Genomic DNA, 26,802 nt, shown 5'->3' on the forward strand with positions numbered 1-26,802 from the left:
GATATTTTATTACATGTGCCTAACATTTCTTACTCAGATTTTTTTTTTAAATTTTATCCATTTATTCATGAGAGGCAGAGAGAGAGAGAGAAAGGCAGAGACAGGCAGAGGAAGAAGCAGACCCCCTGCAAGGAGCCCAATGTGGGACTCCATCCTGGATCCTGGGATCACGCCCTGAGCCGAAGGCAGACGCTCAACCGTTGAGTCACCCAGGCGTCCCTCAGACTTTATTTCTAACGAAACCGAGGACTCTTCAAATATGACAGCAACAAAATATATTAAAATAAGAGGAGAGATATTGAAAGCACCCTTTTCAATACGTAGATAAACTTGTGAGGAAATCAGGAAAAATCATCTGAGGCCAGGAAGAAAGCAGAAACGCAAGCCTAGGAAGTTAGAGTTGAAGTTGAGAAGTTATCCAGGGATACAGTCTGCCTCTGTTCTGATTGCTTAGCGTGTGTGCTATGCTGATAAGTATTTTGAAAATCATCTTTGGAGATAGGTAAACAATGATGTTACTACTAGCTATAGGAACACCTACCTAGGTCCAGGCAGGATGAGAGCCGAATTGGAACATCAGGTTGGGACCCAAAAGGGAATATATCTTTAGAGGAAGGATAAGCTGGGGCGGGGGGAGGGAGAAATCTGCTCCACAGAGATAGGCAGCGAGGAAAGCTGTCTCTCTCTGCCTTGGCTCTAAGTGGAGAAGTAATGAATTTTACCCCTAATGGATACCTGGCTAGAGTCTGGCCATCACATGGCCACAATGTTTGCATGGTCCAAAAGCCCTCATGCTGAACATTTCAATTTAAAATAGACCTGAGTTGGGACGCCTGGATGGCTCAGCGGTTGAGCATCTGCCTTCAGCTGAGGGCGTGATCCTGGGATCCAGGATTGAGTCCTACATCGGGTTCCCTGTGGGGAGTAGCTTCTCCCTCTGCCTATGTCTCTGCCTCTCTCTCTCTCTCTCTCTCTCTCTCTCTCTGTGTGTGTGTGTGTCTCATGAATAAATAAATAAATCTTAAAATTAAATTAAATTAAATGGACCTGAGTTGATAGTCTCTGTGGTACGTGGCTGAAACAAACTCATATCCTCTCTGGAAGAATTCACTGTCAACCTGGGTCTCAAAGAATTCCCACAGATAGGCTTCCAAATGGATATGAACTCACAATCAATGACCACAAAACACATAAGGAAATGAGCAGAAAATTCAAGCACCAGAGGGAGATCTGATTTTCTTTTTTTATTTTTTAAAAAATATTTTATTTATTTATTTGAGAGAGAGAGCACATGCACGAGCACAGGAGGGAGGAGCAGAGGGAGAGGGAGAAGCAGGCTCCCCACCAAGCAGGAACTTGATGTGGGCTCAATCCCAGAACTCAGAGATCATGACCTGAGCTAAAGGCAGATACTTAACCAACTGAGCTACTCAGGTGCCCCATTTTCTTTATTTTCTTTCTTTCTTTTTCTTTCTTTCTTTCTTTCTTTCTTTCTTTCTTTCTTTCTTTCTTATTTATTTATTCATGAGAGAGAGAGAGACAGAGAGAGAGAGAGAGAGAGAGGCAGAGACACAGGCAGAGGGAGAAGCAGGCTCCATGCCAGGAGCCTGACACGGGACTCGATCCCGGGACTCTAGGATCGCGCCCTGGGCCAAAGGCAGACGCTAAACCGCTGAGCCATCCAGGGATCCCCCCTTTCTTTCTTTTTCTTTCTTTCTTTCTTTCTTTCTTTCTTTCTTTCTTTCTTTCTTTCTTTCTTGATTTTATTTATTTATTTTAGAGAGAGAGCACGAACAGGGAGAGGAGCAGAGGGAGAAGGAGAAGGAAATAATCCTCAGCAGACTCTGCTCTGAGTGCAGAGCCCAATACAGAACTTGATCCTACAGCCCTGAGATCATGACCTGAGCCAAAACCAAGAGTTAGATGCTTAACTGACTAAGCTACCCAGGCTCCACAAGATCTGTTTTAAACAAATAGCTCATTGGAAGGTTTAAGCACCAAATTAGATAAAGCTGAAGAGAAATTAGTGAACTAAAAGATAGCTTTGAAGAAAATAACCCAAAAAGTATCCCAGAGAGACAAAGAAATGGAAAAAAGTTAGGAGGTTCATCATAAGCTTATTAATTATGTTAGGAGATTATATAGTCAATGTGAGCAGATCATTGTCAAGTAGTGATTGGTAATTTTACAGAATTGATGGAAGATAAGAATCCTCAAGAAATGCACTGCATTCCCAGATAGGATAAGGAAATAAAAAACCTAGACCCATTCTGGTGAAACTCTGAGCTGAGTGAGGAGCCCAACACAGGGCTTGATTTCATAACCTTGAGATCATGACCTGAGCCAAAACCAATAGTTGGATGCTCAACCAACCCAGGTGCCCCAATAGATGATTTTCAAAGCAGAGAGGAAAGTCAGATAATCTATAATGAAATGATGTGATACCAACTCCTGATTGATCAATGGCACTAATGGAAGTAATGTTAATAAGAGTAGCATGAAAAAAAATAAGAGTAGCATGAAATAATATCATTAATGAAATAATCACCTTAATATGATGAGAGAAAATCGTCTACCTAGAATTGTACACTTAGTCTTTCAAGAATGAAAACACTGTACTATTCAGATCAACAAAAAACAAGAGTTTCTACCAACAGAACTTAACTGAAGGAACTTCTGGAAGATATATTTCAGGAAGAAATAAAATGATCCCAGAAGGAAGATCTGAGGAACAATAAAGACTGGTGAGCAAATAAATGGCAAACATGAGTAAATATGAACAAATATCAGGGCAAGAAACAAGAACAATTTATAATTTGTGGGATTCAGAAAGGCGAAGCAGAAATACTGGATTGATTGTATATAAAGAATAAGAGGATAACTGAAGGTAAAGTGTTATGAAGTATGCATGAGTTATCTGTTGCATAACAAACAGCCATGAAACCTCAGAGGGATACAGCTATATTTGTTTATTGCTCACACATCTGGTGTCAGCTGGGAGTGGATTAGGAAGCTCTGCTGAGCTTGGCTGGACTTGCTTACATGTCTGGGCTCAGCTAATCTAGAATGGTCTTGGCTAGGGGCATTTAGTCTGCTCCATGTGTCTCACTCACCAGCCAGGCTGTCAGGATAAGTTCTCATGGCAATGGCAGGGACACAAAAGAGAGCAATGGAAATGTACAAGCACATTTTTGAGACTCTTTTTACATCTAATTAGCCAAAGCAAGTCCAGTGTTCGCAGTAGGGAGCTATGAAGAATCATGGCAAAGGGTTTGTATACAGGGAAAGCGAAGAGTTGGAGCCATTGGTTCAATTAATCCAAGGTCTTTGCACTGTCGATAAAAATATTGATTAGCACTAGACTTCTAATTAAATATGAGCATTAGAATTGGGGGCTTACCATTGAAAGAATAAAAATAGAGCTACAGGGGATCCCTGGGTGGCTCAGTGGTTTAGCGCCTGCTTTTGGCCCAGGGCGCGATCCTGGAGTCCTGGGATCGAGTCCCGTGTCAGGCTCCTGGCATGGAGCCTGCTTCTCCCTCTGCCTGTGTCTCTGCCTCTCTCTCTCTCTATGTCTATCATAAATAATAAATAAATATATATTTTTAAAAAATAGAGCTACAGACTACACCAAAAGAAGAGAATTTTTTAAAAAAATTTTTATTTATGTATTTATTTGAGAGTGTGTGTGCCTGAATGAGTGGGGGGAGGGGCAGAGGGAAAAGCAGACTCCCCACTTAGCAGGGAGCCCAACTCTTGGCTCAACCCCAGGACCATGAGATCATGACCTGAGCCAAAGGCAGATGCTTAACTAACTGAGCCACCCAGGCACCCTGAAAAATAACATTTTAAAAAAGAAGGCAAAGAAGAAAGGAAGAAAGGGAGGAAAAGGCAGAAACAAAAACAAAACATAGAAAAAAAAGCACAAAATAAAGTGGAAAAAGAAATTCAAATGTATCAGTAATCACTATAAAAACATTTTCAAAAGCCTAAACCTTCTAGTTAAAAAAGATTCTAACACCAAGTTTAAAAAAAAAAAAAAACATCAAGCTACCTGAGCCATAACAACTTCTTACTAGACACGTCTCGGGAGGCAAGGGAAACAAAAGCAAAAGTGAGCTATTGGGACTTCGTCAAGATAAAAAGCTTCTGCACGGCGAAGGAAACAATCAATATAACTAAAGACAACCTACAGAGTGGGAGAAAATATTTGCAAATGATATATCTGATAAATGGTTAGTATCCAAAGTTTGTAAAGAACTTATCAAGCTCAACACCCTAAAAATAAATAATCCAGTTAAGAAATGGGCAGAAGGAATGAACAGACATTTTTTCCAAAGAAAATGTCAAGAAGGCTAACAGACACATGAAAAGATTCTCAACATCACTAATCAGGGAAATACAAATCAAAACCAGGATGAGTTTCTCATACCTGTCAGAATAGCTAAAATTAACAACACAGGAAACAACGGACGTTGGTGAGGATGTGGAAAAAAGGCAATTCTCTTAATACTGTTGCTGGGAATTCAAACTGGGGCAGCCATTCTGGAAAACAGTGTGGAGTTTCCTCAAAAAGTGAAAAATAGAACTACCCTACAACCCAGCAATTGCACTAGTGGTATTTACCCAAAGGATACAAAAATACTGATTCAAAGGGGCACATGCACCCGAATGTTTATAGCAGCATTATCAACAACTGCCAAATTATGGAGAAAGCCCAAATGTCCATTAACTGATGAGTGGATAAAGAAGATGTGGGGTATATATATATAGATAATGAAATATTACCCAGCCATCAAAAAGAATGAAATCTAGCCATTTGCAATGACATGGATGGAGCTAGATAGAGGGTATTACACTAAGCAAAATAAGTCAGTCCTAGGATCAAGCCCCGTATCAGGCTCCCTGCTTGGCAGGAAGCCTCCTTCTCCTTCTCCCTCTGCCTGCTGCTCCCCTTGTTGTTCTCTCTCTCTCTCTCTCTGTCAAATAAATAAATAAACAAATAAACTCTTTTAAAAAATAGTAAAAGAGATTTCATACTGGGTCTGTTGGCTATATTATTAACTTTGGACAAAATAACTTTAAGGCAGAGGCATTGCCAAAAAGAGTATAATGGATTGCATATTGTTTTCAATAATTTACAGCCTCCCTGTAAGAGGTCTGTATTTCCCATCCCATGGATTTCAGGCTTGGCCATTGAAACATGAATGGAAGTTATATGTGCACTCTTGAGCAGAGCTTTAAGAACCATTGTTCCTTCCCTCTGCCACAAGATTATGTCCCAGATGGAGATACTGTGGCCTGGGTCCTTGAATGAAGACACAGAATGAAGAATGGGTAGTGCTACACATGACCCACAAAGGACATATAATCTGCGTGAGAAAGTAACCCTTATTGTTGTAAGGCACTGACATTTTGAAGTTAGGTGTGGTCGTGTGACTTTCTTTGACTCAAGTAATATGAAAAGTGTCACTTCCAAGTGGATGCTTTAAGAGCAAGTGCGTGATTCATGCCATCACACTATATTGCAGCCTAACTTAGCAAAAGATGACTAATAAAATGAAGCTATTTTATAATGAGAAGACTTCAGCTTACCAGAAGTACATAATAATTCTAAATTGTATCCACATAATATTATAGCTTCAAATGATAGAATAAAGATTGGTAATAGTATAAAAAAGAATTGACAAATTCACCATCGTAGTGGAGATTGTAGAATTCATTAGTGCTATCAGATATTTGCAGTCTTTCTCATGGGTATATGGTAACCTTGCCCTTGAACGCAGATATGGCCATGGAACTTTTTTTGATCAGCAAGAAAGGAATTGAAGTGAGCACGTGTCACTTCCAGGTGGAGATTTAAGAGCCAGGGAATGCTTTTCTTCTTTTCTCTTTCTCCTTGCCATGGAGAACAGCAATGCTCCAGAAGGTGGCTGCCTCATCAAAATTAGTTCTAGAGTCAATATAATGTGAAGCAGAGCCTCAGACTGACCAGAGATAAAAACACAGAATAATAAAAATATATGCTTTTTTTTAAACAAGATTTTTTATTCATGAGAGACAGAGAAAGAGAGAGGGAGAGACACAGGCAGAGGACGAAGCAGGCTCCATGCAGGGAGCCCGATGAGGGACCCAAATCTGTGACTCCAGGATCACACCCTGGGCTGAAGGCAGACACCCAACTGCTGAGCCATCCAGGCATCCCGACAAAGAGATATGTTTGAAAGCCATAAGTTTCTGAGACTTTGGAGTTCGGTGTTTATCATTTTAGCAGAACCTATGTTACCATGACTAGTGCAGATATATCTTTCCATTTTTATTATATTGTTTTTTAAAGATTTTATTTATTTATTCATGAGAGACAGAGAGAGAGAGAGAGAGAGAGAGGCAGAGACATAGGCAGAGGGAGAAGCAGGCTTCACACAGGAAACCTGATGTGGGACTCGATCCTGGGACTCCAGGATCATGCCTTGGGCCGAAGGCAGGCACTCAACCACTGAGCCACCCAGGCATCCCTATCTTTCCATTTTTACTTTAATTTTTTTTATTTTTTAAAAGATTTTATTATTTATTCATGAGAGACACAGAGAGAGAAAGGCAGAGACACAGATAGAGGGAGAAGCAGGCTCCATGCAGGTAGCCAGACATGGGACTCTATCCCAGGTCTCCAGGATCACACCCTGGGCTGAAGGCAGCGCTATACTGCTGAGCCACCCAGGCAGCCCATATCTTTCTATTTTTAAATGAAAGTACACTTTACAGTTAAACTTACCCTTTTTGGAGGATGGTTTGATGATTTAAAAAAATTTTTTTTTAATTTTAAGTAGGCTCTGTGCTCAATGTAGGGCTCAAACTCATGACCTTGTGATCAAGAGTTGCATGCTCCACCAACTGAGCCAGGCAGGTGCCCCTTACTTTATGATTTTTGACAAACACATACAGTAATGTAACTACCACCATGATCAAGATGCAGAACAGTTCCAGCAGCTGGAGGAATTCCCTAGTGCCCCTTCGTAGCCGACCCCTCATCCCTGGCAACCACCCATCTCTTTTCTGTCCCTATAGTGTTTTGCCTTTTCCAGAATGGAATCATATATAATACAGTATGAAGCCTTTTGGATCTGGCTTACTTCAGTTAGCACAATGCATTTGAGATTAATCCATGATATTGTGCCTTCAGTAGTTTATTCCCTTTTTTTGGCTGAGTTGTATTCCACTCTATGGATGTACCAAGGTTTGCTGAGCATACCTCTTTCCTGTAGTAATACCTTTTCACATTTATCTAGTAGCAAGAAAGTCATATTTTCAACATTTTGTCCCTAGAATATCTTCCCCCAACTCTAAACGTTTGTTAGACAAATTGCTGCTATTCGAGTCATCATGTACAACTGCTTCATGAACTGTTTCTCTGTACTTAACATATTGCCTACAAGTTTTCCTCACCGCTTTCTAGCCCCTTGTACATGTTGCCTTGCTGCTTATTCCTGATCCTAAACCCAATGACTCAGAGTTAAGGTTTTTGCCATGGCAACCACCTGCCCCCAACTCCCAGCACTAATGACTGTGTGGTCTGCTAATATTGCAAAACAATTAACCCCAGTGGCACCTGGTGGCCCAGTGGTTGAGCATCTGCCTTTGGCTAAGGTCTTGATCCTGGGATCATGGGATGGAGTCCCACAACATGGAATGGAGTCCCATGTCTGCCTCCCCATAGGGAGCCTGCTTCTTCCTCTGCCTGTGTCTCTGCCTCTCTGTGTCTCTCATGAATAAATAAATAAAAATCTTAAAAACAACAACAAAAAACAAACAATTCACCCCAAAAGTCAGTGCTCAAAACAACAATGATTTATTCTCTCTCATGTGTCTGCAGGTCAGCGCTGGAGAAATAATTTAAGCAGGGCTCAACCAGGCAACTCTACTTCAAACTGTGGGTGCATCTGGACCTGGATCCTCACTGCAGATTGGGCTCAGGTCTATCCACGAATTTTCATTCTCTGCCTGGAGGAAGGGACAGCAGCTCCCCAGGGGAAACTCTTCTCAGGAAATACAGAGATGTAAGAGATCAAGTCACACTGTGCAAGCACGTTTCTCGCTCTTGCTTCTATCATCTGCTTTCACATCCCATGGGCCACAGCAGGTCGTGTGGCTGAGCCCACAGTCAAGGGGAAGGAAATTGCACGCCACTTCCAGTGAGGGGAACTGCAGAGTCATCTGGTAAAAGGATAAGGAAGGGATGAGGAATTAAGGCCAAGAACTCAACATACCGCCATTACTCTGTATCCTAGGATGGAACTCAACATATCCCCATTACTCTGTATTCTAGAACAGAACTCTATATATGACTAGTACTCTGTATCTTAGAGTGAGAAACATTCAGAGGCCCCATGCAGGAGAGGGGATGAAGGACAGGAATGAAAGGATAGAGAAGCCAGCAAGATGGTGAGAGCCCAGGGGGATCTGTGGTGTGGCCAGTGAGAGATCTCTGATGAGGGAAGCATGAAAGTTTGCTTAAGATAAAGGATATTTAATATGTGAATTTTGGGGGCACCTGGGTGGCTCAGTTAAGTGTCTACCTTTGGCTTGGGTCATGATACCGGGATCCTGGGATCGAGTCCTATGTCAGGTTCCCTGCTCAGCAGGGAGTCTGCCTCTCCCTTTCTCTCTGCCCCTGCTCATATGTGCCCTCTCTTTCTGTCTCTCAAATAAATAAATAAATAAAATCTTAAAACAATATATTTGAATTTTTAAAAATATTTTATTTATTTATTCATGAGAGACACACACACTCAGAGAGAGAGAGAAGTAGAGACATAGGCAGAGGGGAGAAGCAGGCTCCACATAGGCAGCCTGATGCGGAACTTGACCCCAGGACCCCAGGACCCCAGGATCACAACCTGAGCCAAAGGCAGACCCTCAACCACTTAGCCACCCAGGTGCCTTTTAATATGTGAATTTAAGGAGTTTTTGGCTTTGGTACTTGTGATGTCTCCCCTGCCCTCTGTCATCCTTTCAATAAAAGCTGTTAGACCCACAGAGGCCCTGCAGAAGGAGTAGGGTGTATGTGTGCATCTATGTGTGTAGCATACATCAAAGGAAGAGTCAAGTCCCTTGGAGACAGTGAGGTACAGGAAGAGAAATAGAATAAATTCAGCATAAGCTGGCACTTAAATCCAGGGGTTACTAGTAAGAGGCATACCCTGGCTACTTGCAAGCATCATAGAAGCCCACTGAGCTCCCCACAGGAGAAGAGGTGGTGCTTTTTCAGCTGATCATATTTGTATTTTAAAGGGTTAGGAGTTTAGCTGAAATCTGTTTTATAACTGGGAAGATCAGTTTTCAGTCCAAGAGAATTTAAACCCACTCCATTACCCTCCTGTCTGGGATTTTAATTCTTCCTGACCCAGCATCTTCACTGGCCCCAAAGGGTTCTACTCTAATCCTTACCGTGATGGAAAAAAAAACTCTTCCTTTCCAGCTGCCTTCTGCATCCTGTTGGTCCTCACCCTCCCTGTGAACCACCAGCTCAGCCTCTCCACCTTCCTGGCAGCAGGCAGCAGACACTGTTCCAGGTATACCTCTAGCTGTAGGTGGCCTGCCCTCATCCATGCTTGTTTCTTCATTCTGCTGATTTTTCAATAACTTTCATTAGCATAGTAAGCAGAATAATAGCTCCCTAAAGATGTCTATGTCCTAATCCTCAGAACCCGTGAATATGTTACCTTACTCAGAAAAAGGGACTTTGCAGGTGTGATGAAGGCTGAAGACTCAGAGGTGGGAAGGTTATCCTGAATTATCTGGGTGGAACCGATTTAATCACATGAGTCCTTAAAAGTGAAAAACCTTTCTTGCCTGGGTCTTAGATGAGATGGAAGAAGAAAAGGAGAGATTTGCAGCATTTAGAGGGGCTCAACCCACTTTTGCAAGGTTTGAAGATGGGGGAAGGCAGCCACAAGCCAAGGAATGTGGGTGGCCTCCAAAAGCTGAAAATGGTCCTTGGCCAGCAGCCAGCAAGGAAACTGTCAGCCCCTTAACCTGCAAGAAACTGAATCCTGCCAATACCCTGAGTGAGCAAGGAAATGGATCCTCCCTTTGAGCATCTCTAGGAAGGGTGAGAGCCATGTCACACTTTTGACCTATAGCCTCTCTCTCCAGAACTACAAAATAATAAATCTGTGTTAAGTGGCTAAATTTGTATAATTTGTTGTGGCAGCAATAGGAAACAAATACAATTAGCAAATGTTTTTGGAGGGCCTGTAACATTCCAGGCCTCAAGCCAGCCTACAGGATCTAGGATGAGTGAAACAGTCACAATACCCTGTCCTTACTGAGATTGCAGTGCAGCAGGAAAGGAGAGATAAAAAGGCCATTTCGGTCCATCAAGGGAGCTAAGAACTGTGGGAGCACAGAGGAGGCCCCTTCCTTGGGCTTGGAGGCCGGAGAGATGGTAGGGAATGGCAGGACTTGTGACAAACTGGAAAGCATGTGACCTCTCAAATGCCAACCTTTTGTTGCCATGACAACCACAGTCCAGTTTTGCTGGTTCTTCCCATTTTTCAAAAGTAGCAAAACATCCAGATTTTTAGGTGAGATCTCCTGATTTGTAAGTGTTGGCTTATTTTGTTTTGTTTTTTAAATACTGTTAGAAAAAAATAAATAAATCCTGTTAGAAGCCAGCTTAACCATCAGTTGGCTGAACTCGGTCTTCAGAGCACCAATTTTCAGCCTCTGCTCTCAGCACACGGTGTTGTGCCATACCCCACGTCCTCCTTGAGGAAGACCACTGTGTGCAGCCACTGGGAGACCCTCAGGGCCCTGGGGTTGGCGAGGAGGCCCGGTTATGCCACCTCCTCCAAAGATGCTCAGTGGTGGGGTCCACAGGCTCACACCCCTGTGCTGCTGCTCGTGAGCCTGCAGCCTTACGGAGCCTGCCTGGTCCATTACGTCTAATACGGGTGTCAGCAGAAAGTAAATTAAATCCGCTAGGCTATAATTTGCGAACGAAACATTTTGTGGCAGTAACTAAACAGAGCATTATGTTTTAATCAGCTTTTTAAAATGTTGTTTTAAAAATCATTTTATTGTGCAGAAGCTGGTATCCTAAGAGCTATAATTCCTTAACTAACAGTATGCTAATGCACTACCCTCTACTCTAGATGTTCTTTCCAGTGTGGGCATTTGTCTTGGTACTCTTAAGCCTATATATTTTTAGAGTAGAGGTGCCAAACTGCTTTCCAGCTGCTTGAGTGGGGAACCCCAGTAGCGGCTTCTCTAGAGGGATTGCCTTTCACCCTGGCTTTGTAAGAGAAACAGAACGATTGGTCCTTCTTTCATTTTATCTACCCATCTGTCTGTCTATCCATCAACAAGCACGTGTATACTGCTAAGCATTTAGCAAATATTAGCCCAGTGAATTCTTCTACTAACCACTTGAAGAAGGTGCTATTCTTACCTCTTTTTTATTTTTATTTTTTAAAGATTTTATTTATTCATGAGATACATAGAGAGAGGCAGAGACATAGACTAAGAGAGGAGCAGGCTCCTGCAGGGAGCCTGAGGTGGGATTTGATCCCAGAACCGTGGGATCACACCCTGAACCAAAGGTAGATGCTCAGCCACTGAGCCACCCAGGCATCCCTTATCTCTTTTTTAAAGATGAACAAATCAAGGCACAGAAATGTGAAGTCACTTGTTGGAGATCACACAGCTGATAAGTGATGGAGATGGAAGCCTGGCTCTGAACTCCCTGTTGTGCTGCCTCATCTATCTTTCTGTCACTCCTGTCTTGTCTTCTAGGTATTTATTTATTCCTTTGTGTTATGAGCATTAAGCATCTGTTGTGTGCTAGGCCCTATTTTAAATGCTGAGGACCCCACATTGAGTTGTTCCACTGTGGTCCCTGCCAAGTGGGGCCACTGTCCAGAAAGGAACACAGGCTAGCAGCCAAGTACCACCCTTCCTTGAGAAAAAGGAAGTGCAGCCAGCTCTGTGACAGGCTACAAACACCTTTGTTAGAATAGAAAAAGATGCCCATTGCTCCGGCCATTTTACATCTGTGGGAAGATAGTCACATAAAGATTCAAATTCATGCCAGAATAGAGGTCAGAGGAGGGGCCTGCCCAAGTCTGGAGGAAGGGCCAAGAGACACCACACACTGGCAGTTGAGACGGTTGAGACGTGAAGTTTGAGTGGGTGAGAAGGGCGTTGGGTGGCTCTGTAGCTGTTGGCTTAGCTAAGCTGGAACTGCATTTCTCAGGATGCCCTTCCCTGTGTGCTCCTTGAGAACTTTTTGTGAAGTTAGGAGGGCGGAGATGAAGCAGCAGCCAGATTACTAAGGCACTTTTGTGGCTCCCATGAGGTTGCTGGCCACAGACTCAGAACAACTGCTCACCCACACCTACAGTCTAAAGTCAAATCCCAGAGTTAAATCCATTCTTGAAAAAAATCACTTCTGGGGCATCTGGGTGGCTCGGTGGTTAAGCATCTGCCTTCTGCTTAGGATGTGACCCTGGGGTCTTGGAATCAAGTCCCGCATCAAGCTCCCTGCAGGGAGCCTGCTTCTGCCTCTGCCTGTGTCTCTGCCTCTCTCTGCGTCTCTCATGAATAAATAAATAAAATCTTAAAAAAAAAAAAAGAAAAAAAATCACATCTAGGGGTGCCTAGGTGGCTCAGTTGGTTAAGCATATGCCTTGGACTCAGGCTGCGCTTCTTCCTCTCCCTCTGTCCCCCCCTCCACCCTACTCCACTCATGCTCTCTTTCTCTCTCCTCTCTCTCAAATAAATAAATAAAATCTTTAAAAGACCATCACTCCTAGAGTCTGCTTATCTGAGCAAAGGGATCAGTGGAAGGACTAGCAAGCTATAGGGCTGGAAAAATAAGCAAAGGTTAAATGGTGAAAAGTCATGGGGGCTATTGGAGTTGTTTTTTTTTTTTTTAAGTTAAGATATAATTTGCATACTATAAACTTCATCCCTTTTTTTTAAAGCTTCATCCTTTTAAAGTGTACAATTTGGTTGTTTTCAGCACATTCATAAAATTGTGTAACTATCACCACTATCTCATTCCAGAACATTTTCAGCACCCCCAAAAGAAACCCCGTATCATTAGCAATCACTCCCCATCCTTTCATTCCTGAGCCTCTGGAAACTATTAATCTACATCCTGTCTCTTTGAATTTGCATTCTAGACATTTTATATAAATGGATTCATACAATACATGGCCTTTTGTGTCTGACTTCTTTCACTTAGCATAAGGCTTTCAAGGTTCATCCAAGTTGTCACATACATTGGTACTTTTTAAAATTTTAATGCTTCATGGATTTGCATGTCATCCACGTGCAGAGGCCATGCTAATCTTCTCTGTATTGTTCCAATTTTAGTATACATGCTGCTGAAGCAAGCACTATTGGTACTTTTAAAAAAATCGCCCATAATATTTCATTGTATGGACATACCACATTTTGTTTATCCATTCATCCGTTAATGGACATTTGGCTAACTTTTGGCTATTATGAATAGTGCTGCTAAGAACACTGCAAATTTTGGGTAGACACGATATGTTTTCAAATCTCTTGGCTATACATCTAGAAGTGAAATTGCTGGGTCATATGGTAACTCTAAATGTTTAATTTTTTGAAGAATTGCCAAATGTGTCTGCAGTGGCTACAGCATTTCACTTTCCCGCCAGCAAGACAGAAGAGTTCCAATCCCTCCACATCCTTGCTAACATTTGTTTTGTCTTTTTTATTGTAGCCAGCCTAGTGGGTGTAATCTGTGGCTTTGATTTACATTTCCTTAGTGACTAATAATATTGAACATCTTTTCACGGGCTTATTGTGCATTGGTTTACTTCTCTGGAGAAATGTCTATTCAGATCCTTTGGCCATTTTAAAATAGATTTATTTGCATTTTATTGTTGATTTATAATAATTCCAATAGTCTAGATACTATATCATTTACGTGACTTACAAATATTTTCACTTTCTTGGTGTGTCCTTTGGATCACAGAAGCTTTAGTTTTTAAAAAATATTTTATTTATTTATTCATGGGAAATAGAGAGAGAGGCAGAGACATAGGCAGAGGGAGAAGCAGGTTCCCTGGGGGAAGCCTTATGTGGGACTTGATCCCAGTACCCCAGGATCGTGACCTGAGCCAAAGGCAGACGCTCAACCACTGGGCTACCCAGTGCCCCCAGAAAATTTAATTTTGATGAAATCTAATTTATGTTTTTCCTTTGGTTGCTTGTGCTTTGGTGTGATATCTAAAGAACCATCGTATAATCCAAGATCATGGATTGATCATGGATTGATTGATTGAAAATATGATCCATATTTTCTTCTAAAAGTTTTATAGTGTTTGCTCTTTTGAGGTCTTAGATCAATTTTCAGTTAGTTTTTGTATATAGTGTGAGGTTGGGGTACAAATTTATGCCTTTTTTTTTTTTAAAGATTTTATTTATTTATTTATGATAGACATAGAGAGAGAGAGAGGCAGAGACATAGGCAGAGGGAGAAGCAGGCTCCATGCACCGGGAGCCCAACGTGGGATTCAATCCCAGGTCTCCAGGATCGCGCCCCGGGCCAAAGGCAGGCGCTAAACCCCTGCACCACCCAGGGATCCCCAAATTTATGCTTTTGCATGTGAAATATCCAGTTGTCCCATCACCATTTGTTGAAAAGACTAAACTTTTTGTTTTGTCTTCACACCATTGTTGGAAATTAGTTGACCATAAATATGTAAGTTTAGGTCTGGACTCTCAATTCCATTCCATTCCATTCCATTCCATTCCATTCCATTCCATTCCATTCCATTGAACTGTATTTCTATCTGTATGCCAGTAACTGAAAGGCTTTAGACAGAGGAGGGGTGTAGAAAGAAGAGGAGACAGTCATTTCCTAGTGTATCTCTTGTTCCTGTTTCCAGGTCCTCCAGGCTCTGGTGGCATTTTTTAAAAGATTTTAAAATTAATTAATTTAGAGAGTGCAAATGGGGGAAGGGGCAGAGGGAGAAAGAATCTCAAGCAGACCCTGCACTGAGCATGGAGCCTGATGTGGGGTTCAATCTCCAAACCCTGAGATCATGACCTGAGCGGAGATCAAGTCAGATGCTTAGCCAATTGAGCCACCCAGATACCCTGAGCCATCAAAGCTTCTGAGCAAGGGACAGATGTGATCCAATTCATGTCTTAAGATCCTATTGGCTATTGTGAAGAATAGATTGTAAAAGGCAAAGTGCGAGGCACCAAAATCCTAGGGGAAAGATCCTGGTGGGAAGCTTTTGCAGTGGTTCAGGGAAAGCTGAGAGGTGCATGAGGTAACAATGACTATAGGAAAAGAAGAGTTCTTGATATGTTTAGAGGTGGAAAGGAGGGGACCTTGAAGAAAGAACGACTCTGGGGGTGAGGGCAGGGCAGTAATCTGGCTTTAGGTCCTCTGTCAGCCTGGGTGTTTGCATCTGTAACGTGGGCATGCAGCAGCGAGATGACCAATATGAATGATGTAGGCGAGTGCTCAGCGCAGTGAACACGCAAAGGACGGATGCCTCAATTACCCCGTATATCCTGTTATGCTTGGATTGGGTCCCCAGAGGTCCAAGTCTGAGTCTTGTTCATCCCTTGGCTCCGGAGAATGATGGCGTGAACAATTCACACATCTAAATTTTGTTTTAAAAGTGTTCCTGAAGCACCACGTCTGATTTTCCTTGATCCCTTTTCTCCCTCCTCTCGTGCAAAGCGCTGACTTGGTCCCCCGCTGGCCTCTGGGAGAGCTGCCGTTCAGCGTGTGGTCAGCAGATGGCGCTGGAAGCTAAGGGAAGACTGCCCTCCCTCTGGCCCTCCTTCCAGCACGCCCTCGGAGCTCCTCTCTCTATTTCCAGAGCCCCCTCCAACTCCCGGGCTGCCCTTGCAGCGGGGGTGAGGGCCTGAGGCCGAGGCCTCTGCGGGCTCCTGGGCACACAGACCCTTGTTGGAGAAGTGGAAAGACCCCACTGAGAGCCCCCAGTGGTGTCCATATCCTGGAGACCTTCCCACCTCCACCCGCCCAGCCTCTCAGGAAATCACTTTATAAATAGGGCAGGGTGGGTTCTGAGTGAGAGGGAGGTTTCCTCAGAAGAGCCACTTCATCTGTAAACAAGGGAGCTATGAAACCTCTTATAACAGCCCTGTGACCTCCCCGTCCATCCTGTGTAAAATATGAAATAAGAGTTTTAATTACCAAGCTTGGAAGCCAGCCGACATGTTTAATATTTAATGTCTCCAAAGCTTGTGCCCCAGGCGTACAGGCACTGACAGAATTGGGGTTTCCCTTGGGCTGGCTCCGAATGTGTTTGGAGAACAGCCAGGCGGCGTCCTTTCCCCACACCTGGGAACCTGCAGCCCAGCCTGGGCCCAGGCCTGCCCTGGGTCTCCCACTCCCTAAGGGACAAGTGCCAAGATGGCCCTGGGGGGAGGCATTCCCCACCCTGAGGAGGACTCCCAGAGGTATCTAGTGCTGGATCCAGCCCAAGGTCCTGGCAGGGAACCAGAATCTGAATTCAGGCAGCTGAAAGAATGGTAACAAGTAGAGACAGACAGACCTGAGTTTGAATTGCACTTTTCTGCAAGTGGCTCAGCCTCTCTGTGGGAGTCATTTGTATTACTATTAAAGTGGATAATGTCTTTCCTATGTTATTAATTGTTACTAAAAATAGATGGCCATTGTTGGGGCTTCGCATGTGGCTGGAACCCTAAGCACCTTACCCGTACCCTGTCTTTGTCACCCACAACAGTCCTGTGAAATGGCCAAATTAGGACTTGAACCCAGGACATTCTGACTCCTGAGCCCATGAACCTCAAAGCTTATATGCAAAAGCACTTAAGAGATTTGGAGAAATGTGACCTTGAAGAGAACAATGCCACCCAGTCCTACACTTCGGTGGCCTAGTTTGTCCTACACTCCGGTGGTCCCTCATGCCTCAGGGACAACCAAGAAAATTGCTAATGGGGACTTAGGAAAGCAGCAGTCCAAATGAAACCACCCACGCCACTGTTGCTTGCCTCACATTTCTACTTTCTAGAGAGAGGTTGTGGGCATGCACGCTGCATTTGAGGAGTTGATTCAGCACTCTCAATATGGATGGAGTTTGTAGGGCCACCTTGTGTCTGGCCACTCATCTCGGTATGTCTTTGGGCTTATGCACCATCCCTGATTCAGCTGGCTATGATCAAGTTGGTGCCTTGTGCAAGGATGATAGCAAGTGATGGGGTGTAGGCATATCTAGTAGTTGGAGCCATTTGTCTTAAAAGGTAACAGAGTAGGTGACATAAAGGAGGCCTTGTCAATTCTTTCTGCAGCACATCCAGGCAGAACAGGCAGGGTGGAAAAGGGAGGGAGGTGGCAATTAGCTCCACTTCATAACCATCAGTTGGGAATGTGCTAGTGAAGATGGGATGCAAGAACCCTTCTCCTAGCAGGTGTCTGAACTGGTAAGGCCATTGTGGAGAGCATATACCCCACACTTGAGCAATTCCACTTCTGAGCAAATACTCCAGAGCATCTCTCACATAGGTAGACAAAAAGACTTGCCCAAGGATGCTCCTTGAAGCATCTGCTGATAATAGTCAAGGGATGGAAGTAACTGAAATTCCTACTCATAAAGGGATAGATAAATCACAGGTGGCATATGCAAATGAAGAACATCATGCTGTGGTTCAATGGAATGAATTAGAATGACATGTATTAACATAGGCAGATCATAAAAATGTAATGCCAAAAAAGATGCCTGGCAAATATTACTTATATACGTTGCAATATATATTTTCGTACAACAAACACACACACACACACATTGACAACATAAGAATGTCTGCCTCTGGGGAGTTGGGAAATGGAGAGGAGGCAGTTGGAGAAGGGAGATGAAAGAGACAAAAACAAAGCAAATAGGGGCATCCGAGTGGCTCTGTTGGTTAAGTGTCTGCCCTCAGCTTAGGTCATGGTTCCGGGGTTCTGGGATGGAGCTCCGCATTGGTTTCTTTGCTCAGTGGGGAGCCTGCTTCTCCCTCTCCCTCTGTCTGCTGCTCCCCTTGCTTGAGCTCTCTCTCACTCTGTCAAATAAATAAATAAAATCTTTGAAAAAAACCCAAAGCAAATAAATACACAAGAAGATCCTGTATGGCCAATAATGTCTGAGTTGAACAGACCGAGTAAGCAATTGAATTCTGCGCCTCGAGATCCAAAGCAAAAAAAGCAAGGAATGACAGAAAAGGGAACCAACGACTCTATAAGCTTTTTTTTTATATGACCCAGAAGTTGTGGGTCATTTGGTGATTTTCAAAACCAAGCCAATAAACGTTATCCAACCTGGTCACTGGGATCTGGCTGGGTGTCAGGTGGGTTCTAGGTGTGATATGGGACTACCTCACTTTATCCTCATAGCCACTCCTGGAGCTGTTGCCATGCACATTTTACAATAGGGGTCAGAGTGGCGTCCAGCATCAGCAGCTTGCCACGTGAACGCAGCGCCTGCCATCCTGCCTCCCTGCCTGCAGAATTGTAATCCAGGATCCCTGTGGGGTTAGGAAAACACATTTCTCCAGGATGGCCTGAAGGTGGCGCTGTTGCAGCTGGTCCGTGACAGGTGAGCGGTTTGCGCCGGTGAGGCCGGGGTGAAAGGACATTCAGAGGATGATGGAGGGTCCTTCTCAGTTTGAGTGAGGCCCTGCTCGCCAGCAGCCATGGCAGGGAAGTAGGCAGGGGCTGGATGTCCTGCCAGCAAAGCACTGTCCCTGGCTGGAAACTTGCCTTCTGTTCTTCACCCCTCCCAACGGGAGGAGGAGACCACACCTTCCAGGACATAATTTTGTAAAATCTGGGCTCTGTGGAGAGAGATCAGGCTCAGGCTTCCAGGACTTTGCAGATAAACCTGCTAAACAAAGGGTCCTCCTGCCCCCCACTTTCTTCCCTTTATTGAGAGCTTGGGGCCTTAGGCAGATGCTACCTCCTCACATAAGTGGACTAGGGAGGTGGGGAGGAGGCTTGGACCTCAGGCTCAGAAAATGAGGGCACTGCAAGAGGCCATAGGCTATCCCCTGCCCTCAGGTCACTCCACTGCCCTGGTCCTCAGATGGTTTCTGATTAGTGAGGCCCAGGTACTTGGCAACCATGATGGGGGAAACTAGGAGAGGTAAGGGAGAGAGGAACAGAAGCCCCGGTGCCTGTTTGCTTGAAGAAGGGGGGGGCATCCGTAGGAGGATATAGAGCCAGGGTGTGAGCTGGGACTGGACACACGGAAGAACTGGAACCAGGGCAGGAACATATACTTTCCTATCTTCTTCCCTCTGCTTCTCCCTTTGCAGACCATCTTTCTCTGTCCAGTTCTGCACATGGGAAGTGGCCACCCCAGTCTGAAGGGACACTTCCTGCTGTTCCATCATCACCTTGCTGGACAGAACCTTATTGCCCAGGTTGGTCAGGGTTCACCTGATCTCAGAGTCATGGGATCGAGCCCCGCATTGGGCTCCGATCTCAGCACAGAATCTGCTTATCCTTCTCCCTCTGCTCCTCCCCCTGTTTGCTCTTTTGCTCTCTCTCTCTCAATCTCTCTCTTAAATAAATAAATACATCCGGAGAAAGCAAGCAAGCAAGGAGGCAGGCACAGCAATAAAATACCCAGGTATCTGGTGGTTTTGTGAAGGCTTTAGGAGTTGCAAAGTTAGATTATCTGATGGAATCCAGGTCAAAGGTAGACACGCAGACCTCAGGGCATGAAGCAGAGCTGTGCCAGGAGTGTCAGCAGTGACATGTGGCTCTCCCCATGAAACCCCTCCACCAGCACAGTCCCACGTCCATCTCCTCTCCCTCTGTCTCTTCCATTTCAAATCTCAAGCTGCTGATTCAGCTGTCCCCTGACCAGGCGCTCATCCCTGATCCTTTGGCTGGAGCTCAGGAACTCGCCCCTGGTTGGAGGAAGGAACAGCTTTCTGACAAGTACCATGTAGGTACCTGGATGCCCCCAAAATATGCCTCCACTCTGACATCACTCGTGAACTTCACAGACACTTCCAACTCCAACTTGAAAAAACTGGACACAGGATCTCCCCTCACTAACTTGATCCTTCTCTGGGGGTTCTCTGGTTCAAAAAGAGACCATCATATTCCCAGGTGGGCAAGTCAGGGGCCAGAGGTCCCTTGACTCCTTGTCTCTCACATCTCACACACCCAATTGCTCACGAAGTCCAGTTGATTTTATCTCCAAAATATTTCTAGACTCTGTCCACTTTTGTCCATCTCTATCACCACCACCCCGGTTTAAAGAATTATCATCTTTCATCTTGTTGCAGGTGCTTTGCCACCCACCAACCTTCAGCACCCTGCAGCATTGACCTTTAGCAAAGGTGAAGCTAATCAAGTCATTCCCCTTCCAGAAACTCCTACAGGACCGACAAGTCTCTGCATAGTCTGAGCACTGCCCACCTCACCAGCCCATCACCAGCTGCTCCTTTCCTTATGCCTGGGACTCCTGGCTCACTGGCCCCCATCCAGCTCCTGGAGTACATCATGTGCCGTCCTGCATCAGTGTCTGTGCACATTGTTGCCTCTTCTACCAGGGCCACTGCATCACACGACCCAGGAGCACAGTGATTCTGTGGTAATGGCGCCCCTGGAGTTGTGCAGTGGAGCAGATCTTACCACTTGGCCTTCTCCCAGCTCAGGTTCTCGCCTTCAGAACTCAGCTCAGCACTGCGTTGAAAGTCTCTCGTGATCCGACCAGGTCAGCTGCCTGATGCTTGCTTCCATTATTACTAATTCTGTGTGGCACTCACCCCAGTGCTAAACACATCATTCATTGTATAATAATTTTAAGGCAGCTTCATTGAGATATAATTTGTATATTTGTAACATTCACCCCTTTCTGGTGTACAGATCTATGAGTTTGCAGAAACATACAGTTGTGGTACCAGCACCTCAATCAGGATATAGAATATTTCTATACCCCAGAAAGTTCTCTCATGACCCCCAGGGTGAACCCACACACACACACCCAAGTTCCTAGAACCACCGTTCAGATTTCTATAACAACAGTTTTGCATTTCACAAAATGCCATATAAATGAAATCTATAGTATGCAGCCTTTTAAGTCTGGCTTCTTTCATTTAGTCATTGTATTATAATTTGGTGTATGTAAAGCTCTATACAGTGAGGGACCAGGTCTAACTTAGTAGCTACCACATCACCAAAACCTACCATGGGGCTTCTCAACGTTTTTTTCCTTCCATTATTGCTCCTCTAAGGAGAAAATTTTAATTTAATTTAAATTCTCGAGACGCCTGGGTGGCTCAGCGGTTGAGGTTCTGCCTTTGGCCCAGGGCGTGATCCCGAGTCCCAGGGTTGAGTCCCACATTGGGCTCCCTGTATGGAGCCTGCTTCTTCCTCTGCCTGTGTCTCTGCCTTTCTCTTTCTGTCTTTCATAAATAAATAAAATCTTTTTAAAAAAAAAAAGAAGAAAAATAATTTAAATTCTCCCTGATGAGAGAAATTAAATAGTAAGGCATAAGAAATTGTTGACTAGGCTTGAGCTTTGGAGGACCACAAAACATTGTAATAACTAAATATTTTTCACCCTCCAAGATTGAATTTTCACCCCTGGGAGATAATACTACCCCCACTGAGCATGCATGGCCTAACACATAGTAGGTGCTCAACAAATGTCTGTGAATGAACGAGAGAACACTTGCAAGCATTGTCACGTGGGGTTGCTTCCCAGTAGAACCAGCTCACCTCACTGGAAGATTCCGCTGGTTTCAAGCATAGATAGGAGGGACTGTCCACCCACATGTGGAAACACCCCCTTCTCCTCTTGAAAACCCCACTAGTAACTGCAAAGTGCCATGTTAATGGCTTCAGAAGCAAGGCCAATATCCATGTTCTCAGGACATAATCGGATTTGTGTTTTTGAAAGTCCATTCTAGCTCCATCATGAGGGAGAGATTAGAGGACGCAAGATGGAAGTGGGGAGAGCAGATAAGAGGCTCTTAGGGCAATAAGTGACAGTGGTTTGAACTCAGCTAGTGGCAGTGGGATACAGACAAATGAATGTTCTGGAGAATCAACAAAAGCTGGTGATGAGTTAGTTATAGAAAGGGGGAAAAAGAGTGGACATCCATATTTCTAGCTAACACATGCAGGAAAATCGTGGTGCCATCCACTGAGTTCAGACACCTGGCTGCAGAGAGTGAAGATGGCATGAAATTTAGTTAGGGACTCTTGCGGTCAAAGTGGGTTTGGGCTATTCAAGTGCAACATCTAGTTGGCTATTGGATATACAGAGGAGAAGTTCAAGAAAGCTATTTGGGTGAAAAGTAAAGATTTGGGAATGATCAATGTAGATAGTGACCCAGGCCGTGCAGAGCGTGTGGCATGAGATGAGAAGACAGTGCAGCGCAGGGCAGACACCGGGAGAACAGCAACCCTGAAGGGTACCCCATCTGGAGAGAGGAACAATAGTGCAATTAAACATCACCCTAGTGTTAACATTTAGGTTGTATCTAGTTTTTCATCATGGTTGTCGGTTGTTTTGGTTTTTCACTGGTATAAACAATAGTGTCTTGAATGTCTTTATACAGAAAGCTTTTTCTGTGTATAGGACTATTTTCTCAGGACAGATTCTTAGAATAAGGTTAACTAGCTTACAAGGTAAGAACACTTGTGACTCTTGATGTATTCGCCACACTGCCTTGCAAAAGGTAATCAATATGCCCTCTTTCTTGTCACTAAAGTATGAGAGCATGCTGTCATCAACATGGGAAGTCTTCAGTTGTGTTCTTTGAATCTGGGCTAGTTTGTTAGGAAAGGAAGGAAGGAAGGAAGGAAAGAAGGAAGGAAGGAAGGAAAGAAGGAAGGAAGGAAGGAAGGAAGGAAGGAAGGAAGGAAGGAAGGAAGGGAGGAAGGAAGGGATGAAGGGAGGGAGAGAGGGAGGCAAGAAGAAAGTGGGTTGAATCCACAGGATTTGGTGACCAGGGGGCCATGAAGAGTGGCAGGCAGGAAGAAGCCAAGGGTGAGTCTTAGGTTTTCCACTTGGGTGGATACTGGGAAGGACAATTAGGAAGAGAAACTGGTTTGACATAAAGGTAATGATTCAGTTTTGGCTTCTTTGACTTTGAGGCACATGTGATGTCAGAGCGTCAATCCTGTTTACGGAACCGAAGCTCAGAAGAGAGGCAGGTTCCAGAAGGGAAGGGCGGCCGTACATTGCAGTACAGAGGGCCCCTTTCAGGGAATCCAGGGCCCTGCTTTCCATTCTCTGGGTTCTGATTTCAGCTGCAGCTGCGGTGGACAGTTCCATACAAGCTCAGCCTCCCCTGGAGCTGAGAATCCCACTTCTAGTGCATTCCACATGTCTTTCCCTCCTCCACTGCCATGGCTCTCAGGCTGCACTCAAGTGCCACCTGGAAATGCAGGGAATGACTGCACCTGAGGACATCCTCCCCCCTAGTGGAGGCAGGGCCCTCCCCCACCCCCTGGGAGGCATTCTGCACACTTCACAGGGGCCCTGGAGGAGTCAACCCCTGTTATAGACAGGTGCAAGCTCAGTAATGTATCCTTACATTGCCACTCCCCTACTCTTCCTGCTCCCCACTCCTGATTCCTGGGATCACACCCCAAACAAACTACATACACCCTGGGCCTTGTCTCAGACTTTGCTTTGGAGGCTGCAGGAGCCCCTGGCCTCCACTCCCCTTCCATACCTGTAAGGCAGATGTGGTCACTGGGCTGGGTGGCTGTATCTTCCTCTGGCGAGGCCAGCTATTTTGGAAGAAGGCAAACAGCTAGAAAGCCTGTTTGTGAGGGGACCTTGTCAGGATCCATTTGCCTCTTGATATAATTAAGAGTGACAGGTTCCTGCCTCTACAATTGTACCATATTGGACTTTTCTCTCTCTCTCTCTCTTAAACTCTGTTGGTATTTGCCAAATTTTCTATCAGTATTTTAATTAGTTTATTTATAGTATTTAAACTAACTTTGTAAGGCAAGTCTCCCTCCCCATCATAGCCTTTTACTTCCCAAATTTTTTGAAAATTCTGTGCAATTATTCTATCAGATGAACTGCAGAACCAATTTCTTAAGATAAAAATGTGCTGTGGAGATTTTATTGAAATCACATCAAATTTATAGATTACTTGAAGGAAGATTGACAATTTTACAATACAGTCCAAGACCCGGATCCATCTCTCCATCGATTCAAGATTGTTTTTTTAATGTCCTTCATCCAACTTCAGCATATATCTTTGCACATATTTTGCTAAGTATATTCCTTTTTTTCCCTGGTGCTTTCTGACTTGTTATTGCTGGTGTAGGGGATAGACATTGATCCTGGTATATTTATCACCTGCTCTTATCCTCTGTATTCAATGCTTTAATTAGTTCCTGTGGTTTTCCAGCTTATTCTGTTGCCTTCTCAGGGTGGACAAACACATCATCTACAAATATATTTTTTCCTCTCTCTTGCCAAGATATATACCCCTCCTTTCTCTTTGTTATCTTGTTCTCTTGGCTGGAACTTTCAGAATGAAAACAAGTATCAGATGTGACAACAGGCATCCTTGAAATGTTGCTACCTCCAGTAGGAAGACTCAAATGTGATGCTTCCAAAACTGGTCTGCAAGATGCTGATAGTTTTATTGAGAAAGGAAGTGTTTGGGGGCCCAAATAACTTTAGAATATTCTGAGTTAAACATAGGCAAATTTATTTCTTTAATTTTGCAATGATCAGAAAATTTGATGTTAACATGTCTTGTGGATGTCCAAGACTAAAATATCTTGCATTAATTTGACCATTGAACCTTTTTAAAAAAGATTTACTTATTTATTTATTCATGATAGACAGAGAGAGGCAGAGACACAGGCAGAGGGAGAAGCAGGCTCCATGCCGGGAGCCCAACGCGGGACTCGATCCCGGGACTCCAGGATTGCGCCCTGGGCCAAAGGCAGGCGCTAAAGCGCTGAGCCACCCAGGGATCCCCTGGAACAGTGTTCTAACAGGGTAGTGTTGGAATAGCTGATCTAAGATTTCACCAATAAGTACGTTTGCTGTGGCGTCTGGGAAATGAATTTTGAGGGGAGTGAACAAATCGTCTTTTGTCATGTAAGGCAATTTTCTTCAATTTCTGATTTACTCCGAGTTTTCTTTAAAAATAGAAGGGGGGTACCTGGGTAGCTCAGTTTAGCATCTGCCTTCTGTTCATGATCCCAGGGTCCTAGGATGGAGCCCTGTGTCAGGCTCCCTGCTCAGCAGGGAGTCTGCTTTTCCCTCTCCCGCTCTGCCTGCTTATGCACTCTCTCTCTGTCAAATAAATAAAATATTTTTTAAAAATAGAAGGGGGAAAAAAAGAAAAAATATAGAAGGGAAAGTCGAATTTGATCAAGTGATTTTTAGGTATCTATGAAGATGGTCACATAATTTCCTGTTTTGAAATTTGTATAGTGGGGGGTGCGTGGGTGGCTCAGCAGTTGAGCATCTGCCTTCAGCTCAGGGTATGATCCGGGAATCCCAGAATCGAGTCCTGCATCGGGCTCCCTGCATGGAGCCTGCTTCTCCCTCTGCCTGTGTCTCTGCCCCTCTCTCTCTGTGTCTCTCGTGAATAAATAAATAAAATCTTTAAAATAAATAAATTTGTATAGTGGAAGTTCACCACAATGCATTAAGTGTTGGTCAAGATACCCAGCGGGGTAACTAACAGCAGGATCATATGAGGATGGAATGAACAGGATGAAATGGAGCAGCCAGCAGGCTGGGGGGCTCCCAGGGTCTGGCTGTAGCATACCATATGTCCCTGCTCTTGCTGTCCTTTGCTGCCTTCTGGTAGCTGTTCCCTGCTGTGACTTAAATATCCATGAGGATGATTCTGAGTTCTTTGGCCGGCTAAGACTTCTGGGTTAAGAGCAACAATTCTAAGAATCCCCTGGTTATTTGATACTAATTTTGTAAAGCCAGTTTAGGGAAGCTGGGCTGGAAGAAGACTGGGAACACAGGGATGTTCCCTCTACCTCCCTGCTCCTTGTGATTCCTGACCTGTCCACCTTCTTTACTGTTCCTCCCACTCAGAAATTAGGACATTTAGTTGACCGCTGGTTGAGAAGTTGGTCTGAGAGGAGAGCTAAAGCCAATTGCCAACTGCATCATCAATGGGTTTTTAAATTATTATTTTAGAAGATTTATTTATTTATTTATTTATTTATTTATTTATTTATTTATTTATGAATGAGAGAGAGTGAGAGAGAGCATGAGCAGGGGGAGAGGCAGAGGGACAAGCAGACTTCCCACTGAGCAAGGACCCTGACTTAGGGTTCAATCCCAGGATCCTGAGAATTATTTTTTAAATTAATACTAGTGTTTAGCCATTGTTGAGTGCTTATTATGTACCAAACACTTGGCTAAGGTTGTCAAATGAATTATGTTAATGTAATCCTCCCGTCCCTCTGAACAAGATAGTATTATTTCTATTTTACAAACTAGCAAACAACCACAGAAAGGTTACATCACTTATCTGAGTTACCCAGCCACTTCCTGGTAGGTGGTGAAGCCAGAGCCAGAACCTGACAGTTTGCCTCCAAAACACACACGCTTGAATTAAACTAAGCTTGCTTTCCAAAAATAAACCTAGTAATGATGGGTTACCTTTTTTACTTGATTCCCTTTGCTAATATATTATTTAGAATTCTTGCATCTAGGTAATCTCTCCCTTTTTGTGCTTTAATTGCTTTTGGTATCAGGTTTATACAAGATTCATAAGCTGAACTGGAAATTTTCCATATTTTTAGTGCATTTCAAT

At 44.0% G+C, this 26,802-nt stretch overlaps 1 long non-coding RNA gene and 1 other non-coding gene across 7 annotated transcripts; one reads left to right on the plus strand and one right to left on the minus strand.

Annotated features, from left to right (window-relative positions):
• The first annotated feature begins 7,907 nt into the window (after positions 1-7,907).
• LOC112677221 (uncharacterized) lies at positions 7,908-21,102 on the plus strand. 6 transcript variants are annotated; one of them, XR_003146927.3, is made up of 6 exons: positions 7,908-8,439; positions 9,476-9,569; positions 18,448-18,611; positions 19,330-19,437; positions 19,860-19,967; positions 20,314-21,102. It is a non-coding gene; the product is annotated as an uncharacterized LOC112677221 (long non-coding RNA). The 6 variants fall into 6 exon arrangements; XR_003146926.3 differs by having other exon boundaries at positions 7,914-8,439; positions 19,887-19,967; XR_003146929.3 differs by lacking the exon at positions 19,330-19,437 and having other exon boundaries at positions 7,913-8,439.
• Positions 13,295-13,401, minus strand: LOC112677728 (U6 spliceosomal RNA). Its single transcript, XR_003147166.1, has one exon. It is a non-coding gene; the product is annotated as a U6 spliceosomal RNA (small nuclear RNA).
• Positions 21,103-26,802: the final 5,700 nt, after the last annotated feature.

The sequence above is a fragment of the Canis lupus genome, chromosome 9 (genome assembly GCF_003254725.2).
Source record: "Canis lupus dingo isolate Sandy chromosome 9, ASM325472v2, whole genome shotgun sequence".
NCBI classification, from domain to species: Eukaryota; Metazoa; Chordata; class Mammalia; order Carnivora; family Canidae; genus Canis; species Canis lupus.